The following is a 22008-nucleotide window of genomic DNA, read 5'->3' on the forward strand; positions in this document are numbered from 1 at the left end:
CAGGGAGTTTTTACAAGGGGTGTGCATTTCGCCTTTATAACTATCTGATACTCATCTCAGCACATGGGCCACAATATGATTTAAGTATAGTATGATACAATATGATTTTTATTTCGGAAAACTTTGATTGGCTGCAGTTTGATTATATACAATATGAAGCAATCCAATACAATTCATTGTTTAGTGTAATAATAAATTCAAATAAGCCAAAAATTACATTGTTTGTCTTCAAATACATTTTATTTGACCCTCATATCATCCCAGATGCTGGCTTTTGAACTTAGCGCTGGTAACAATCTGGATGGTCTTTTTCCTCTTTTGTCCGGAGGACATGACGTCCATGATTTCCAAAAATAATTTGAAATGTGGAATCATCCGACCATAGCACACTTTTCCACTTTGTGTCTGTCCATTTCAAATGAGCTCAGGCCCAGAGAAGGTGGCGGCATTTCTGGATGTTGTTGATGTATGGCTTTCGCTTTGCATAGGTGGTGTTTTAACTTGTGCTTGTCGATGTAACAACGAATTGTGTTAACTGACAATGGTTTTCTGAAGTGTTCCTGAGCCCATACAGTAAGATCCTTTACACAATGATGTCAGTTTTTAATGCAGTGCCACCTTAGGGATCAAAGATCATGGGCATTCAATGTTGGTTTTTGGCCTTGCTGCTTACCTGTAGAAAGTTCTCCAGATTCTCTGAATTTTCTGATTATATTATGGACTGTAGATGATGGAATCCCTAAATTCCTTGCAAGTGAACATTGAGAAACATTGTTCTTAAACTGCTGGATTATTTTTTCATGTAGTTGTTCAGAAAGTGGTGATCCTTGCCCCATCTTTGCTTGTGAATGGCTGAGACTTTTAGGGATGCTCCTTTTATACCCAATCATGAGTGTCCTCAGTTCCCAAATGCTTTTGAGTGTTGTTAGAAGGAAAGGTGATGAAACACAGTGGTAAACATACCAGTGTTCCAGCTTTTTTGAAACGTGTTGCAGGCATCCATTTTAAAATGAGCAAATATTTGCACACAAACAATATAGTTTATCAGTGTGAACATTAAATATCGTATCTTTGTGGTGTATTCAATTGAATATAGGTTGGAGATGATTTGCAAAGCATTTTATTCTGTTCTAATTTACATTTTACACAATGTCCCAACTTAATTGGAATTGGGGTTGTATAATGTGTGCAGATGAAATTGGGATCTGTAGTGAGAGCAGGCTGAGACTCACCCAGACACATGGAGATTCGCTCTGGAAAGAAGGGGAATGAAAGTCAGTAGGAGCAAGAGTACATGTGTGTGAATGACAGGGAGTCCGTCGGTATAGTGCAGTTACAAGCAACAGAGGTGGTTAAGGTAGATGTGTTTAAACATTTGGAGTCAACTATCCAAAGTGCAGGCAGGGTGGAATGGGTGGAGAAAGGTGGAAGGAGTGATATGTGACCAAAGAATACCTGTAAGATTGCAAGGGGAAGTTTACAAGACAGTAGTGAGACCAGCTACAGTACATCCAGAAAGCATTCACAGCTCTTCAAATAAATGGTAAATGGACTGCATTTATATAGCGCTTTTCCATCTGCATCAGACGCTCAAAGCGCTTTACAATTATGCCTCACATTCACCCCGATGTCAGGGTGCTGCCATACAAGGCGCTCACTACACACCGGGAGCAATAGGAGATTAAAGGCCTTGCCCAAGGGCCCTTAGTGATTTTCCAGCCAGGCGGGGATTTGAACTCATGATCTTCTGGACTCAAACCCAACACCTTAACCACTAGACCATCACCTCCCCCCACCTCCTCTTCACTTTTTCCATATTTTGTTATGTTACAGCCTCATTCCACAATGGACTCAATTTTTTTTCTGTCAAAATTCTACTCACAACACCCCCATAATGTCAACAATAAAAGTTTTTTTTTTCAAATTTATTAAAAACAAACAAACAAACAAAAAACTAAGAACTCACATGTACATAAGTATTCACAGCCTTTGTTCAATAGTTTGTTGATGCCCCTTTGGCAGCAATTACAGCCTCAATTCTTCTTAAATATGATGCCACAAGCTTGGTGCACCTATGGTTGGGCAGTTTTACCCATTCCCCTTTGCAGCACCTTAGCCCGACAACTGGCCCTGAATTGGGCCAGATACTGGCCTCTCTCTCCTAGCCTGTGATTGGTTGGCGGCCGAGACGCTGACATCAGCCCATGTGTCAGCCTCACATTGATGTGGCGTGAGCGCTGCTTTCCTATTGGTCATTTAGGAGAGGGAATTCCAGCACTGCTCTCCTATTCGTCATTTAGGAATGGGGATTCTCACTTCAAAATGGAGGCCCAGTATCCGGCCCAATTTATAGCCGGGCCAGTTGTCAGGCTAGCAGCACATCTCAGGCTCCATCAGGTTAGATGGGGAGCATTGTTGCACAGCCATTTTCAAATCTCTCCAGAGATGTTCATTTGGATTCAGGTCTGGGCTCTGGCTCGGCCACTCAAGGATGTTCACAGTGTTGTCCGTCTGTCCGTCCATCCATCCATCCATCCATCCATCCATCCATCCATCCATCCATCCATCCATCCATCCATCCATCCATCCATCCATCCATCCATCCATCCATCCATCCATCCATCCATCACTCTTTGGTGTAATACATGTAAATAATCGGGTTTATTGCCAGTCAGAGATGTCAGGGGATGGATACATGAACATTTCCAAGTCACTGAAATGTGAGTTGGTCTTTATTGTCATCAATTACAAAGAAATACTAACAGTATGACACTCTATTATGAATATCTACGCCACACAGATTCACTATTAGGAACCTGTGTTGCGTAGGTATTTCTCTGAAACTGAGTGACTGTGGAAAAAGGAGAAGAGTAAGGAAAGCCACAAAGATACCCAGACAACCCATTAGAAGTTATAGGCTTCTCTGGCTGTGATTGGAGAAATTATGCATTATGCATGTTTTGCATTTTATTATACAGCTTCATGATGAAGTGGTATAGAGGCCAAATGAAATGGTCACTCAGCTGCACACGTGTTTATAATGGCTGAAAGAGCCACTTTGTGCACATGCATAGGTGAGTGTGTGGCCATGAACACAGGAGCTGTCCATCCAGAGAGCACACAAAAAGGCTCACAACTGTCAGTGATCGCCTGCTGTTGTACAGTCCGGTGAAAAATCCCTTTAGCTGTTTCATCAGTATACAAGGTCTGTTATAAAAGTATCGGACCTTTTTTTTTGCAAAAACCTGATGGATTTGAATCACGTGCTTGCATGAGCAAACCTTGAACCTTTGTGCGCATGCGTGAATTTTTTCACGCCTGTCGATTGCGTCATTTGCTGGCAAGCAGCCTTTGTGTGAGGCCGTGTGTTGTGCTCTCGGCGGATTTTTATTGCAGGGAAAAAGACGGAAGGACTGGAGCAGCGCTACTGGATCAAATTTTGCCAGAAACTAGGCGACAGCCAGGTGGAAACCATTCGGAAGATTCTGGCAGCTTTCGGTGACGATGATATGGACATCACACAGATTAAGGAGCGGTACAACTGGTTTAAAGGCATCCGCACAATGGTGGAGAGCGAGCCACACTCCGGTCGGCCATCAACATGCCGAAATGACCAGATCATTTCCAACGTGAACACTGTGGTGATGCGGGACCGTCGTGTGACTGTCCGAGAAATTTGTGGAAGAGCTGGACATCAGCACTTTTTCAGCACATTCCATTGTGACAGAAGATTTAGCCATGAAAAGAGTGGTGGTGAAATTCATGCTGTAGCTGCAGACGGCGAAGCAAAAGCACCTCCGTGTTGAAGTTTCACAGGACATACTGTGACATGCCCACCTCTTCCACAATTTCTCGGATAGTCACACGACTGAAAAGTCACAGAAAGCCGTCTGAATCTTCCAAATGGTTTCCACCTGGCTGTCGCCCATTTTCTGGCAAAATTTGATGCAGTAGCGCTGCTCCAGTCATTCCATCTTTTTCCTTGCAATGAAAATCTGCCGAGAGCACTACACGTCCTCACACAAACGTTGCTTGCCAGCAAATGACGCAATCGACAGGCGTGAAAAAAATCACGCATGCACACGAAGGTTCAAGGTTGGCTCATGCAAGCACACGTGATTCAAATCCATCAAGTTTTTGAAAAAAAAAAAAGGTCAGATACTTTTCTAACAGACCTCGTATACTTGCACTGCTTGATTTTATTCATCCAGCTATACTCCATAAATGCTGCTGAACTGTGCTGGCTGTGTGCCAACTTCCCACATGTGCGCAACATTCTTCAGACGCAGCCAGCGAACTGTTTCATCTCTCTTTGTTTTAACTCTTTTTTGTTGTGGCCATTTTACTTGACATGCATCTTAACACAACTGTAGTTGAATTATCATTGTGGGACGGCACCTCAAATGGGATTTATTTATACCAGGGATGGATTATGTGTTTGTTGTGATCGATGTTGCCAGCACACAGTGTAGCCGGGTGAATGGAACTTCACCAGCTGTCTGTGCTACGCTGTGGAACGTGGGGTACCAGAGGTGAGTTGCATGTGTTTTTATATTGTCATGGGCTGGGGAAACATTTCCCCATCATACCCGCTCTAGACTTAGGAGGTGAACACATAATAAAACGCGTATCAGTGCAGTGACATCCCATTGAGCTACGTTGTGGTGCGCTGCACCAAGCCTCTGATGCGCACAGTACACCACATACGTTCTTACATATCAACATTTCGTTTGCCCTCCCTGGCCGGCATCCAGTGGAGGTGGACAAACGTGACACAAAATGCCAGCAGGGTTTGCCGTGACTGATCCATCACAGAGCTCAATCATCCACAATCAGATCATTTTAAATGCTGTTATGACACTGTCAGAATAGGTAGACAGAGTTTAGATGACACAAAACTGCATATTTATTTCTTATTTATTTATTTAATAGAGGCAGTACATATTAATGAACATGTACAATATGTAAATATGTCAGATTTTAGCCATAGGCTAATTTCCATTTGTAGTCCCTGACAGGCTGATGCAAAAATTAATAAACAATTAACAATAAAAGCACACGGATGTCACAGAAACTTACAATAAAACAAATTACAGTACATATGGGTCACTAACTACTACAGCAACAAGACACAAGACTTCACAAGAGACCAGAGACAAGGGGACAAAAAAGAGCCAAAGAGAACTAGAAAGGACAAGCGGTTCTCTTACACAAACTCAGTCAAAGGCGGGCACACAGATCAAAAAACTATAAAATCACTACAATCACAATACAATTTGAATAAGTTATTTAATTTAGAAATCTAATTTCATACATTTGTAAATTTTAAAAACAATAACTTATAAATTGCTGTGATGCATTGCACATTCCCATAAGGTTCTTCTTAGTTTCTACAACTGAACTCATGATGTTCACATTTTTTATTTGAGTGACTTTTGAAAGCTTTAAAGGTTGGGGCCTCCCTCCCTGTAGTAGTCAAAGTGTTCCATTAGACACTGCCTTTGTAGGACAGGACATTTTGTGCAAAAGCTCTTTTCTCACAGATACCTCGCAGTCACCTCTACTCATAGCCCTGGTGACCCTCAGACCAGTTATTCTTATAGTTTGTAACAGGTGGAGGAGCCAACCCATGTAAGGTTTTGTATGTTAGACAAGCATTTTTTTTTTTTTTTTAATTTTATAAAAAATTTCAAAGCTAAATAGGATATACTTTGTTAGAATTTTACAGTGGTGATATGAGTATGGTCTTTTATCTACAATTTTCAAAGCTCTTTTGTAAAGCCTCTCAATTGGATTTAGAATTGTCACACTAGTCAGAGACCAGCTGGTTATGCAATAACCTACATGAGAAAAGATCATACAGTGCAAAAACATCATAGCAGCTTGATATGTCATTGACCTTCTTGTTTGATTGAAATTAGACACATTGTATTTGATTATTTTTAGTTAGTGATCACTTTAACATGATTTCTGAAGGATAGTGTTGAGTCCAACAACACTCCAAAATATTTTAACTGTTTGACTAACTGCAATTTTTCATCTCCAAAGTACACATTGGAGCACTCAGTATTGGAAGCCTTTTTTGAAAGATAGACAGTTTTCTGTGTGTTTAATTGCAGACATGATGTTGTATGGCTGGGGGGCCTGGCTGCCTTTTTGTTTCTGTCTTTTGTTTTTCCTTCCAGGTGGCTTGCATTTGGGACTGAGTGGCTGTGTTGCTGAGGTTATCAGGACCTCACCCTGATCACCTGCGGCTCGTCAGGACTCACAGCTGTGGTGCATCTATATGGATTGGAACATGGTGGCATTTAAGACTGGAGTATACAGTGTGTATTTGCCAGAGACTCGACCTTGTGACCAGACGGGTGAGATCGTCGTCTCGGGAGCCATCTCATCATCAGTGGATGCAGAGAACGTCCAGGGTTTGATGCACGGTCTGTGAAAGAGGAGGGGGTGAGGTCTCACGCTCGTCAGCACACTTCCTGAGGTACGTTAGATTTTGTGACTAACGTTTATACAGTCAGTAAATGTGGTGTCCCTCACACCTTATTATATTGAGCTGTACGTTAGTCATGTATCGGCTTCCACTGCAGTGGAGTTTTGTGAACTGGATGTTCCATGCCTGCAGGTTGGGAAGCTGATTAGTAATTAAGCCAGGAAGTGTTTGCTGTTTATGTACACCTTTGAGTGGTCTCTCTGTGTGTAGAGTGTGGACTCACATAATGGTTCCTTCTTTCACAGACTCGGTTTGTTGCGGCCACCTGGGGGGTGTCGGCGGGGTCCTTGGGTCCGAACGGCTTCTGGCTCCGGACCGTTAGCGCTGCTGGGAGCGCACCGTATCACCACCACGCCAGACCGCACACTCTTTTGTTGTTTTGTATCACATCACTGTTATGTATTAAATTCTGTTAGCCTTTGTACCGTGCTCTGCTTATTTCATACTGGGTCCTTCAAACGCTGGTCGGTTCTCCGAGCTGCGTCCGACACATAACACATGATCTGTTAAGCCAATTTTGAATGTAAGTTAGGGCTGATGTAAGAATTTGAGCTGCTGCCTCAGATGATTTTGCACTTGTGTAGATTACCACATCATCAGTATATAGTTGTATGACCACACCCTCACAAACATTTGGTAGGTCATTAATGAATAATGAAAATAGGATGGGTCCCAAGATGGATCCTTGGGGGACACCTACTACACAATCTATGTAAGGGGATTTAATTCCATTGACCACGGTGGCTTGTTTTCTGTTTTATAAATAGGATGCCATCCATTTTATGGCATGCTCAGAAAAAAAAACAAAAAAAACAGACCGCCGTCAGATGTGCGCCCCATTTCAATGGTGCCAAGAGTGTTTTGAACACGTGCAACACACTCGGGACAGCCAAGCAAATAGAACCAAATATGTGGACTGCTCAGAGACTGCCTACGTCGGTCTTCAGACCGCACCTCAATACTTCTCGATTGAAGCCGGATGTGTCATTCTGACGCCATTCGGCCTCAATTGGAGGAATGTGATTGTAGTTTTATTTTAATTTTAGTATTACTGTTACTACAATCCACAAAATAATCTGTCATCCAAAAACAAACAAACAAGTAACAGAGTTTAAATTTCATTAAATTGTTGTCATGCTGTTGTAATAATCTTAAGTAATAAGCATGTTATTGTATTATTGTCAGTTTAAATCTTTGTCAAATTGGCTCCTGTAACTGAGTACACAGTCAGCACTTGTGTTTGCATCATAAAAAGCAAATTCTACTCTGTGTAGTAGTAGAATTTTAACATTCACACTTTCATGGCTTTCATTTATTGCCTCAACAAGCTCAGTCTCCAAAAATCAGACAAACACAAAATACATTCATGAACAATGTAGTGCTGGCTTTTTTTCCTTATGTTTTACAAACATTTAGCCCACGAATGCTATTTTTTTTTTTTCTTTGCAGAGAGCAGTGATGTTGATTCCATTTGCATTATCTTGTACTCATTGTAACTTATGTGCCTAAACTTGGAGCCATGAACCTTCAGCATAGTGTCTGATGTCAGATTTTTGAGCCTGAAAGCAATGATGATTTATCGCTTGAACACAGCGGCTGCCTGAGATGGATGCAGCATGTGCACTCTTTTAATTTATCAAACACATACCACACGCACACACATGCACACAGTACTGCAATATATCAGGCATGCACCCACTGTTTTAATTCATCACAGCTGACTGACCTATATATTGCTCCTAAAAGCACTGTGAAAGAAAGCAAAAGAGAAAGAACACAGGCAGAGGAGTAAGTCAGAGAAGCAGAGGTTTGGAGAACAACATAATATATAATTCTGCTTTTATACTTGTCATTCATCATTAACAAATTATTTTACATTGCAACAAATTGTTATCATTCCACTAATTATCAATTGTGTTCAAATACATGCTTGTTTTTTCATATTATTTTTCATAATAATGACTATCATTTTCTGATTAGTTGATTAATGCTTTGGATCACTTGCCATAATAGTACTACTACTTCTACTACTACTACTGCTAATAATAATAATTTATGCCAACACTTTTTCAATGAAACCCTCAAATATTTTCTTGGAAAACAAATAAAGTATACATAAAAAACTGCCCAACTTAAAATTTTGAAAGTGCCAAAAATATAAAACAATCTAAAAAGCCACATTACATTGGGGCACACACTACATTTTGTGACACAAAAACACACACAAAAAGATAAACAGTTAAACATGAGATCTATAAATTTAGAAACCATTATAAAATTTAATTTTTATCAAATGTGGGCATTTGGCAGTACAGGTCTAATTAGGAAGGGCGTTGCTGACTGTACTTTCTCAATAATTATTGTGGTGTTGTCAAAATCAAAAGACATGTTACACATCACTCTTTTGTGACTGGCTTCCATGGTGAATGTCTCAGACTGGGAGCAAGTGTACCATTTAAGTGCAAAAACGTTACTTACACCAAATACAGCTCAACATTAAGGAAATGTACAGCATTCAAAATGGGCTCTTCCCCCAGAGTAGAGAATGACAACACCACTGGTCAAGCAAGCAAGGGAGAGAGTCAGTGGCTTCAGTGAAGAAAATGCCCTGGATCAAAGAACGAAAACGGTGTTTTCAGATTGTTTTATAGAGCTTAAATTTTAAAGCACCCCAGTGGAACAGTGCAGTTTCAAGGAGTAGAAGTGGTGAAAGAAGAGTTTAATTACTTGGGATTAAGTGTCCAAAGTAATGGAGAATGTGGTAGAGAGGTGATGAAGAGAGTGTAGGCAGGGTGTGGTGAGTGAAAAAAAGGTGGCAGGAGTGATTTGTAACCAAAGAATATTGGCAAGAATGAAGGGGAAAGTTTACAAGACAGTAGTGAGACCAGCTCTGTTGTATGGTTTAGAGACGGTGGCACTAACAAAAAGACAGGAGGCAGAGCTGGAGGTGGCAGAGCTGAAGATGTTGAGATTCTCTTTGGGAGTGAAAAGAATGGACAAGATTAGGAATGAACATATCAGAGGGACAGCTCAGGTGGGACGGTTTGGAGACAAAGTCAGAGAGGCGAGATTGAGATGGTTTGGACATGTGCAGAGGAGGGACCCAGGGTATACAGAGAGAAGGATGCTAAGGATGGAGCCACCAGGCAGGAGGAGAAGAGGGAGGCCAAAGTGGAGGTTTATGGATGTGCTGAGGGAGGACATGCAGGTAGTTTGTGTGAGAGAAGAAGATACAGAGGACAGGGTGAGATGGATGTGATTGACCTTCTGCGGTGAACCTTAACGGCAGCAGCCAAAAGAAGAAGATGACGACATTTTCAAGCACCAAAAAGCACGGCCACCACCCCCCATTACTGCAGAAAGGATTTTGTGTTAAGTTAAATTCTGAGCTTCTCTTTTGAAACCTTATGTACATTCAAATATCATATAATGTGCTTAAGTGTAAAAGTAAACATCAGCCAAATTAACCCATCAACTTTACTTTTTAAAAGATGTTTGAGACCTATTTGTTATTCATTTTGGCAAATAAAAGAGGGCTACATTAGAACATCAGGAATGCTACATACCCACACAGGTACACACACCTGCACACACATACTATCTTCTGGACTATCAGTCACACTTTTGAATTATCATGTATTATCAGTTCTATAATTTTGGAATGTTGTGCATTTTTGTGGTGGAGTTATATTACAGCCATGCATTCATTTGTAATTAGAGTTGATTTTGTTTAGTAGTGTTTTAACTCCTGGGAACGTCCTATGTAAATAGTCATTGTAAAATATTTTTGAATGTGAAGGTGTGATTTCTTGTGTCACACTGGAATTTAAGTCCCAGGGCCTATATGGTGTACACACACACACACACACACACACACATATATATGTATACTCAACAAAAATATGAACGCAACACTTTTGGTTTTGCTCCCATTTTGTATGAGATGAACTCAAAGATCTAAAACTTTTTCCACATACACAATATCACCATTTCCCTCAAATATTGTTCACAAACCAGTCGAAATCTGTGATAGTGAGCACTTCTCCTTTGCTGAGATAATCCATCCCACCTCACAGGTGTGCCATACCAAGATGCTGATTAGACACCATGATTAGTGCACAGGTGTGCCTTAGACTGCCCACAATAAAAGGCCACTCTGAAAGGTGCAGTTTTGTTTTATTGGGGGGGATACCAGTCAGTATCTGGTGTGACCACCATTTGCCTCATGCAGTGCAACACATCTCCTTCGCATCATCCGTGAAGAGAACACCTCTCCAACGTGCCAAACACCAGCGAATGTGAGCATTTGCCCACTCAAGTCGGTTACGACGACGAACTGGAGTCAGGTCGAGACCCCGATGAGGATGACGAGCATGCAGATGAGCTTCCCTGAGACGGTTTCTGACAGTTTGTGCAGAAATTCTTTGGTTATGCAAACCGATTGTTTCAGCAGCTGTCCGAGTGGCTGGTCTCAGACGATCTTGGAGGTGAACATGCTGGATGTGGAGGTCCTGGGCTGGTGTGGTTACACGTGGTCTGCGGTTGTGAGGCTGGTTGGATGTACTGCCAAATTCTCTGAAAGGACTTTGGAGACGGCTTATGGTAGAGAAATGAACATTCAATACACAAGCAACAGCTCTGGTTGACATTCCTGCTGTCAGCATGCCAATTGCATGCTCCCTCAAATCTTGCGACATCTGTGGCATTGTGCTGTGTGATAAAACTGCACCTTTCAGAGTGGCCTTTTATTGTGGGCAGTCTAAGGCACACCTGTGCACTAATCATGGTGTTTAATCAGCATCTTGGTATGGCACACCTGTGAGGTGGGATGGATTATCTCAGCAAAGGAGAAGTGCTCACTATCACAGATTTAGACTGGTTTGTGCACAATATTTGAGAGAAATGGTGATATTGTGTATGTGGAAAAAGTTTTAGATCTTTGAGTCCATCTCATACAAAATGGGAGCAAAACCAAAAGTGTTGCGTTTATATTTTTGTTGAGTGTATATATGTGTGTGTGTGTGTGTGTGTGTGTGTGTGTGTGTGTATTACACAGGTTGTGTTACAGCAAAATAATCCCCAAAGCACACACTTCACAGCACAAATAGAGGCAAAAAATAACCCAGTCATAAGACAGATTATTTAATTTGTTAATATACACTCATTTCTATGTTTCAGGAATACATCATTAAAAAAAAGGTTAGGATGATGAAATTTCAAACAGGTGATGTCAAATGGTGATGATTTGGTACAAAACCAGTATCCATGTCAGGCAGAGTCTTTGAGGAGCAAATATGTGCAGAGCATCTCCCTTTATCTTTTACGGAAGAAAATCATAGACGTACTCCAGACAAAGCACAAAAAAGATTATACAGACTTTTCAGCAGCAAGTGCAAAATCTGAGGTCTGTCATTGCATGGTGTTGTGTCGGTGCTGTTGGCAAAGGAAATTTACAATTCTGTGATAGTAACATTAATGCAAAAAAGTAAAGTAAGTATTTAGCGCAACATGTGCTGCCTTCAAGACAACATCTTTTCTAGGGATGCCATGCATTTTTCAAGAAGACAGTGCAAAACTACTGGCTGCACACATTACAAAGGTATAGCTGCAGAGGAAGTGAGTACATATACTGGACTGATTTGCATGTGGTCCTGATCTGTCCCAGTAGAGAATGTGTGGAGACGGTTGAAACGAGAACTGTAACAATAATGACCCTATGTTGTTGCATGCCTTAAGATGTGTTTGCAGGAAAAATGGGAAAAATTCACACCTGAAATAATTAATCTCTTGGTATCTTCAGTGCCAAAATGTCTGCAATTAAATAAAGATCAATGTAAATCTAAAAATCACAGCATTTTAATTAATTAATTTGTTTATTGATTTGTTTGTTCATTTTTGAATTTTTAAATTGCACTTTCCATACCATCTCAATATTCTTTGGATTTGGGGATTGCATTTTAAACTGGCCAGCAATAATTCTCTCCATTAATGTGCTGAAAACCAATGGCAAGAGCTGAAATCTGCCAATGCAAAAAGGAATTGTGCAAAGAAAAGCATTTTAATGCAGAGCAATGGAATAGAGTCTATCTCTGCTACCAAAGGTTTGCTGACCAAATATCAGAGACAGGTACCAATAATTGTGTCAGAGGTACATGTTTTATTATGAAATTTTTGCTTCACTACATGAACACATTTGTTGTTGTTGTTTAATATTTTTTTTGACATTTTATTATACAGTATGTTACAATTCTAAATAAATAAACAAAACTGGGCATTTTTGCATTTGTTTTTGAAAATATCTCATCAGTGTTGTCAATATTTTGGACCAAAACTGTACTTGATATTGAAACTAGTGACTACAGGAGTTGGGCTACAATTATATGAACTGGTGTGCTGGAGGTTACCCGTCTATGCCTTTGGACAAGATACTTTACTTGCATGATTCAAGTCCACCCAGCAATAAATGGGCACTTAGTTGGTGAAATAACCTATGATGGACTGGAGTCCCATCTGCAGGGAGGAGTGGACTCTCTTCCGCTTACCTCTGCAGTTTCTGGGTATAAACACTGGCTCGATGGATCTCAGGGCCAACATAAAATTAGTTCTTCTACATCTTGGCATGTGATGTTGGGAAAGTGTAAGTACACGGACCCACAACAGGGGGCGCAAATGAACGGACAAAGGAATAGGTCAAATAACACACTTTACTGTTGTGAATATGCACAACAAGGACAACAGATTACAATAAAGGACAAAGTCAAATTCACACAGGTGTCGTGTGGGCAGGCTCGAAGATAGGAGACGCCTCTCCAAAGTAGAACCGGAACCACACGGTTTCCTCCGCCACCAGACCCCGGGAATACTGGAGCCGCCAAGTCCCGAACTCCCAGGTGGCCACTGCCTCCGCGTGTCGGACCTGGTACTGCTGGCGAGGAATAAAGAACAGTTAAAGGAGGGCGCGTTCGCACCCAGGAATCCGAACGGCAGGTAAGCTACCTCCACCTCTCGTTGGGAAGTTCTCTCAGAGAAATGCACAAAGTCACAAAGATCACTGTCAAACAGTTAGCTGAGTACGTTACCTTCTCGGTAGAAACGGTATCTCGGCAAAGAGGTGGAGACGTCGTCCTGCTGATATACTCCTGCCGATCAGATGATTGGTAACAGCTGTTACAGGTGATGCGTGACAGCTGTCACCCTGGCTGCTCCTGTGAGGCGGCTGCGCCCTCTGGTGCCTGGAGCCCGCACTCCAGACAGGGCGCCCTCTGGTGGTGGGCCAGCAGTACCTCCTCTTCTGGCGGCCCACACAACAGGACCCCCCCCCCCAACGGGCGCCTCCTGGCGCCCGACCAGGTTTGTCCGGGTGGCGGCGGTAGAAATCGGCCAGGAGGGCCGGGTCCAGGATGAAGCTCCTCTTCACCCAGGAGCATTCTTCAGGTCCGTACCCCTCCCAGTCCACCAAATACTGGAAGCCCCGGCCCATCCTACGGACATCCAAGAGCCGGCGCACAGTCCAAGCCGGCTCGCCATCGATGATCCGGGCAGGAGGTGGTGCCGGACCGGGAGTACAGAGGGGTGAGGTGTGATGGGGCTTAATCCGGGACACGTGGAAAACGGGATGGATCCGCAGTGAGGCCGGAAGCTGAAGCCTCACTGCGGGTGGACTGAGTACCTTGATGATCTTGAACGGACCGATGTAGCGGTCCTGCAGTTTGGGGGAGTCCACTTGAAGGGGTATGTCCTTTGTAGACAACCACACTGCCTGCCCTGGCCGGTACGTAGGGGCCGGGGTCCGCCGACGGTCTGCATGGGCCTTCGTCCTCATCCGGGCCTTCAGCAAGGCAGAACGGGCGGCACGCCACACCCGACGGCACTTCCGTAGGTGGGCCTGAACCGAGGGCACACCGACCTCTCCCTCAACCACCGGAAACAAAGGAGGTTGGTACCCCAGACACACCTCGAAAGGGGAGAGGCCGGTGGCTGCCGACACCTGGCTGTTATGGGCGTACTCGATCCAGGCCAGATGGGTACTCCAGGCCGCCGGGTGCGCGGCTGTCACGCAACGCAGGGCCTGCTCCACCTCCTGATTGGCCCGTTCTGCTTGCCCGTTGGTCTGGGGATGATACCCGGATGAGAGACTCACTGTGGCCCCCAGTTCCCGGCAGAAGCTCCTCCAGACTTGCGAGGAGAACTGGGGACCACGATCCGAAACGATGTCCGATGGTATCCCATGCAGCCGGACGACGTGGTGGACCAGGAGGTCCGCTGTCTCCTGGGCCGTCGGGAGCTTCGGGAGGGCCACGAAGTGGGTTGCCTTGGAGAATCGGTCCACTATCGTGAGGATGGTGGTGTTGCCCTGGGACGGCGGGAGGCCCGTGACAAAATCCAGGCCGATGTGGGACCAGGGGCGATGGGGCACGGGCAGCGGCTGGAGCAGTCCCGAAGCCCTGCGATGGTCAGCCTTGCCCCTGGCGCAGGTGGTGCAGGCCTGGATATAATCCCGGACGTTGGCCTCTAGGGACGCCCACCAGAAGCGCTGCCAGACAACTGCCACAGTTCTTCGCACCCCTGGATGACAGGAGAGCTTAGAGCCGTGACAGAAGTCCAAGACTGCAGCCCTAGCTTCTGGTGGGACGTAGAGTTTGTTCTTCGGCCCAGTCCCAGGGTCCGGGCTTCGTGCCAGGGCCTCCCGGACGGTTCTCTCTACGTCCCAGGTGAGGGTGGCCACGATAGTGGACTCCGGGATGATGGGTTCCGGTGGATCCGACAACTCTGTTTTGACTTCATCTTCATGTACCCGGGACAAGGCATCCGATTTCTGGTTCTTGGTCCCGGGACGGTAGGTGATCCGGAAGTCAAAACGGCCGAAGAACAGTGACCAGCGGGCTTGCCTGGGGTTCAGCCGCTTGGCGGTCCTGATATACTCCAGGTTCCGGTGGTCAGTGAAAACCGTGAATGGCACGGACGTTCCCTCCAACAGATGTCTCCACTCTTCAAGAGCCTCTTTCACCACAAGGAGTTCTCGATTGCCGATGTCATAGTTCCGTTCGGCCGGGGTCAACCTGCGGGAAAAATAGGCACACGGGTGAAGGACCTTATCGGTCCTCCCGCTCTGGGAAAGCACAGCTCCTATCCCTGAGTCCGAGGCGTCCACTTCAACCACTAACTGGTGACTAGGATCGGGCTGCACCAGAACGGGTGCAGACGAGAAGCGCCGTTTCAACTCCTTGAACACGGCATCGCAACGATCCGACCAGGTGAAGGGGACTTTTGGTGAGGTCAGGGCTGTCAGGGGGCTAACTACCTGACTGTAGCCCTTAATGAACCTCCTGTAAAAATTTGCAAAGCCGAGGAACTGTTGCAGCTTCCTACGGCTAGTGGGTTGGGGCCAGTCTCTCACCGCCGCAACCTTGGCCGGATCAGGAGCGACGGAGTTGGGGGAGATGATGAACCCCAGGAAGGACAAAGAAGTGCAGTGAAACTCGCACTTCTTGCCCTTCACAAACAGCCGGTTCTCCAACAACCACTGCAGGACCTGACGTACATGCCGGACATGAGTCTCAGGATCCGGAGAAAAGATGAGGATATCGTCTAGATATACGAAGACGAATCGGTGCAGGAAATCCCGCAAGACATCATTAACCAATGCTTGGAACGTCGCGGGGGCGTTTGTGAGGCCGAACGGCATGACCAGGTGCTCAAAGTGACCTAACGGGGTGTTAAATGCCGTCTTCCATTCGTCTCCCTTCCGGATCCGAACCAGGTGATACGCATTTCTAAGATCCAGCTTAGTAAAGATTTTGGCTCCATGCAGGGGGGTGAACACGGAATCTAATAATGGCAACGGGTATCGGTTGCGAACCGTAATCTCATTCAGCCCCCTGTAATCAATACATGGACGAAGTCCGCCATCTTTCTTGCCCACAAAAAAGAAACCTGCCCCCATCGGGGAGGTGGAGTTCCGGATCAGCCCGGCAGCTAATGAGTCCCGGATGTAGGTCTCCATTGATTCGCGCTCAGGTCGTGAGAGGTTGTACAGCCTGCTGGACAGGAACTCAGCGCCTGGAACCAAATCAATGGCACAATCGTACGGACGGTGCGGGGGAAGGGTGAGTGCCAGATCCTTGCTGAAGACGTCAGCAAGATCGTGGTACTCAACCGGCACTGCCGTCAAATTGGGAGGGACTTTGACCTCCTCCTTAGCCTGGGAACCGGGAGGAACCGAGGATCCTAAACACACCCGATGGCAGGTTTCGCTCCACTGAACCACCACCCCAGACGGCCAATCGATCCGGGGATTGTGCTTTAACATCCATGGGATGCCCAAAATCACGCGGGAGGTAGAAGGAGTTACAAAAAACTCAATCTCCTCCCGGTGGTTTCCAGACACCACCAGAGTTACTGGTGGTGTCTTGTGTGTGAGTAAAGGGAGGAGGGTGGCATCTAGTGCCCGCACCTGCAATGGCGTAGGAAGCGCCACCAGAGGGAGCCCTACCTCCTTTGCCCATCTGCTGTCTAGCAGATTCCCTTCTGACCCCGTGTCCACCAGTGCTCGGGCTTGAAGGGTTAAATCCCCGCTCAGGATTGTGACTGGGAGTCGTGTGGCAATTTGTGTGTGTCTCACTTGAATGTCTTGACCCCCCCTTAGCCCAGTCTCTAAGGGCGAGTGTTGACGTTTTGGCCGTTTGGGGCAGTCTCTCTGTGTGTGCTCTGTTGAGCTGCAGAGAAAACACTCTCCACGGATCAGCCTCCCCATTTTGGCCCTGTGCGTTTCCCTAAGAACGTCAACAGGGGGAGCTGTTGCCCCACAAAGTGCTGCGGCTGTGGAGCGTGGGGAGGGCGGCCCCTTTTCGAACCCGGAAGGGAGAGGGGCGGCGCGTATCCGGTCACGTCCTTCGCCTCGCTCCCGATGGCGTTCCTCTAACCGATTGTCTAATCGTATAACGAGATCAATAAGCCCGTCTAAATCCCGCGGTTCGTCCTTGGCCACCAGGAGCTACTTCAGGACCAACGACAGTCCGTTTACAAAGGCGGCGCGGAGGGCAGTGTTATTCCAGCCGGACCTCGCAGCCGCGATGCGGAAGTCGACTGCATAAGCAGCTGCGCTCCGGCGCCCCTGTCTCATTGACAGCAGCACGGCTGAAGCGGTCTCTCCTCTATTTGGATGATCGAACACTGTTCTGAACTCCCTCACAAACCCATCATATGTCAGAAGGAGCCGTGAATTTTGGTCCCAACGCGCTGTAGCCCAAGCGCGTGCCTTGCCGCGAAGCAGATTAATTACATAAGCTATCTTACTAGCATCAGTCGCGTACATGACGGGACGTTGTGCGAAGACGAGCGAACACTGCATAAGAAAGTCCGCGCATGTCTCCACACAACCCCCGTACGGCTCTGGAGGGCTTATGTATGCTTCAGGGGAAGGTGGGAGGGGTCGTTGAACGACCTGTGGAACGTCACTGTTACGCACAGGGTCGACAGGAGGGAGAGCCGCAGCAGCGCCCTGAGGGCGCGCTTCCACCTGCGCGGCGAGAGCCTCCACCCTGCGGTTAAGGAGGACGTTCTGCTCGGTTATTAAATCCAACCGAGCCGTGAAAGCGGTGAGGATCCGCTGCAACTCACCGACCATTCCTCCTGCGGACGCCTGTGCGCCCTGTTCTTCCATTGGCCGTTCAACAGCCGGTTGACGCCCCTTGGGATCCATGACGTTGGCCGAGATATCCTGTTGGGAAAGTGTAAGTACACGGACCCACAACAGGGGGCGCAAATGAACGGACGATGGAATAGCTCAAATAACACACTTTACTGTTGTGAATATGCACAACAAGGACAACAGATTACAATAAAGGACAAAGTCAAATTCACACAGGTGTCGTGTGGGCAGGCTCGAAGATAGGAGACGCCTCTCCAAAGTAGAACCGGAACCACACGGTTTCCTCTGCCACCAGACCCCGGGAATACTGGAGCCGCCAAGTCCCGAACTCCCAGGTGGCCACTGCCTCCGCGTGTCGGACCTGGTACTGCTGGCGAGGAATAAAGAACAGTTAAAGGAGGGCGCGTTCGCACCCAGGAATCCGAACGGCAGGTAAGCTACCTCCACCTCTCGTTGGGAAGTTCTCTCAGAGAAATGCACAAAGTCACAAAGATCACTGTCAAACAGTTAGCTGAGTACGTTACCTTCTCGGTAGAAACGGTATCTCGGCAAAGAGGTGGAGACGTCGTCCTGCTGATATACTCCTGCCGATCAGATGATTGGTAACAGCTGTTGCAGGTGATGCGTGACAGCTGTCACCCTGGCTGCTCCTGTGAGGCGGCTGCGCCCTCTGGTGCCTGGAGCCCGCACTCCAGACAGGGCGCCCTCTGGTGGTGGGCCAGCAGTACCTCCTCTTCTGGCGGCCCACACAACAATGTGATATAAGATGGGGAGTTTAGGTCTTGATTGAAGGAGCACTCTGATTTGTTTTCACTTTGCTTGTCTTGCTGTTTTAAAAAGGGAATAATTAACCTAAAGTCTGTGCTGAACAGGATAATACAAACTTAATTATAGTATGGATGTCTTTGGACATTTTTCATCAACTATTTGCAAACACATTGAGTTAAAGCTTCCAAATTCTTCACTTGCTGTATCTGACTATACTGAGCAACCACAAAACTGAAAAAAAAGACTAAAATGCGTCTTCCTGCAGTCTGCTCTATTTTATTTATTCTATCCACAAGAGAACAACCATAAAAAATGTAGGTGTGACAAAGTTTTGAAGAATTGTGCATTTCTACAGAAAAAGCAACACTCTCCCTATCACCCAAACTGTGCTATTAACAAATTTTTCATCGTTCTATCGATCCACAAGAAATCACTCTCTGCCTCCATCATTCTATTGCCATCTCTCAACCTCCTCCTCTCCAGACAGTGCACAGATTACATCTTTGCTTTCATTACACAGCTTTATTGTGTCTTGGTACTTGCCATCCTTTGACGTTATGAACAAAGCACACAGGCAGTGTGAACAGGTTCCTATGCCTGATCCTCTGTTCTTATTTTTTGTCCGACTGCTATGGAACAGGAGCCTGTTGGTGTGGGGAATTCTTGGCACCCGTCACAGATGCTGAACATCAAAATGCTGCAAGCAGAGTTTGAAATTAACACTAGCTAACAGCCAGCAGCAATTTTTTTAAAAGTCTTTTAGGAATCAATGGCATTTGCACAACTTACACTGGCAGAGGAAAAAAAAAAAATGAGTTGCACTGCTCTTTTCTGCGTTATTGGAATTTGGCAGTATAAAAGCCCAGTGGACTGGTTCTGTTTTGAATCTGCTGTTACTGAGTGGCAAATATGCTTTCTCATTTGCAGAAAGAGCATGATCATGTGTAAAAGTAAAACCCAGCCTTTCATTGACTTTTTTCACTCAGCTATCAGAAATAGAGTTGTTTTTGGTCAAAGTGTCAAACTTGTTGAAAGTTTTACCCATCTCAGCATTGAGACCTCAGCCTTTAACACTCTGGGGTGCAGAGATATTGTTTCAGTTTTACAATAATTTCAGGAATTCCCCCATTAAGGTTCACATTTTTAGCATAAAGCTTATGTGTTGCATATGAAAATGTTCATAACATTCTCAGCTTACATAATATGTTTTACATATTTATCTAGAATACTGTATGCAAAAATGCTTTAAATCTGAAAAGAATAAGGAAATGCATTTAGAAAATTCTTCAAACCTTTTGTGAAAATATAGATTTATTCATGTGGATTAACTGTTTTGGTGCTAAAAACTGGTTCACTAAAGTCTTTGGCTGTCAAATGTCATGGAATATATGAGGAACTGAGAAATCCCTCACCATTTCAACCTTGATATTTTTTTCAGTTCACTCTTTCCAGATTTGTCCATAAATATCTTTCAGTGGATGAAAATTTTAAAAAGTCAGTTACACCTTTGGCAGCAATTACAGCCTCAAATCGTCTTGAATATGATGCCACAAGCCTGATGTACCATTCTTTGGGCAGTTCTGCTCATTTGTCGTTACAGCACCTCTCAAGCTCCATCAGGTTGGATGGGTTTGCGTTGGTGCACAGCCATTTTCAGATCTCTAAGGCATCTGAGAGCTGAACCCTTAAATCACAACCAAGTTGGTGTTCCTTGCTTTAGACCTTTTATAGGTGGTCTAAAGTACAAATGCTTTCCTGTGACAGATGGTAGGAACACTTTGTTCGAGAAAACACATTTTTAGTCAGACATGTGCAAGGATGCACAAATGAGTGCACAGGCATTGGGTGTTGAAGGAAAATGGGCACTATAACTGTTGCAACTGGACCTGGTAGACTTGCATTGTGTTTTTTGCCACTTTGAACTCTGTAGAAAAATGGACCATTTAGCTTGGTGAGGATAATGAATGTATATATATATATATATTTATTGCCTCTCTGAATAGAGATTTAAGAGACCCTTAGGACTGAGAAAGACTGACATGACAAGTCCCAATCACATTCTTAAAGGACCCTCAGTGCGTTCTTTCCTCTGTCATCAGCTTGGCACTAATACAGAGCAAACCTTTTCTTGAAGGATAAGGAGATATTGCCATCCCGCACTTCATTGCACCAGTGACAGAAAACTCACAATGAAGACTTCTGATTTTCTGTTAGTGCATTCAGCTTTAATCTAAAGATTAGAGTTTGATATCAACAGGAGTTTTGTATAAAATGACATTAAAGCCAAAGAATACATCTTCATTACACGGTCTGCTACATTGGAATAAATTCAAGAGTTCATGTTATTACAAATTACATGGTCGGGTAGATGTCAAAAAGGACACTTTTCATATATTTTACCTTCATTGTAACAATATCTTTGTACATTTTTAAATCCATAAGTCGGCTTCACAGTACAGTGATGACAATTTAGACTGAAATAAATGAAAACCAAATTTGCGAGTGACCCATCTGTCCTTGAAGCCAGTGCTGAATAGGAATTATAAATAGGAAGAGTATTTCTGTATGGTTCAATTTTGAACAGTGTTTTATCTTTGCATATCCTTTGTGTGTATTTCATGATGTTAAAACTTGCTTGGTCGATACTGGGCTGCTCAGTAAAGGCGGTGTCTTATGATCTTTGAGAACTTATTTTTTGCCATTGATGTTTTTTTTATGAATAATATTTTATATTTTAAAAAGTGTTTGTTAACGTTTACATCAGCAAATGTAAATTCATGAGTTCCTAAGCATTTTTTTTCATGAAGTGAATCTAAAAAGTGCAACTATGTTTTTCATTTATTTAGCTACACACATGAACAAAATTGTGTAAATTGAATGAAAAAGAAACTCATGAAACTGGCCTGGACTATATATATATATATATATATATATATATATATGTGTGTGTGTGTGTGTGTGTGTGTGTGTGTGTGTGTGTGTGTGTGTGTGTGTGTGTATGTGTTTCTCTTATCTTTATATTTTGTTTACAATACCTTTGAGGCAATCACTGCAATCAAGCAATTTCTGTTACTCTCAATAAGATTTCTGCACC

At 44.5% G+C, this 22008-nt stretch overlaps 1 protein-coding gene and 1 long non-coding RNA gene across 4 annotated transcripts in view; both read right to left on the bottom strand.

Moving 5' to 3' along the window:
• Positions 1-22008, bottom strand: part of nlgn1 (neuroligin 1) — a 991517-nt gene that overhangs the window by 273160 nt on the left and 696349 nt on the right. The gene's annotated exons all lie outside the window — the stretch shown is intronic.
• LOC117519044 lies at positions 1978-20569 on the bottom strand. Its single transcript, XR_004563148.1, has 2 exons — positions 20479-20569; positions 1978-2072 (listed from the first exon to the last, which is right to left on the bottom strand). It is a non-coding gene; the product is annotated as an uncharacterized LOC117519044 (long non-coding RNA).

This window comes from Thalassophryne amazonica, chromosome 10, assembly GCF_902500255.1.
Source record: "Thalassophryne amazonica chromosome 10, fThaAma1.1, whole genome shotgun sequence".
NCBI lineage: Eukaryota > Metazoa > Chordata > Actinopteri > Batrachoidiformes > Batrachoididae > Thalassophryne > Thalassophryne amazonica.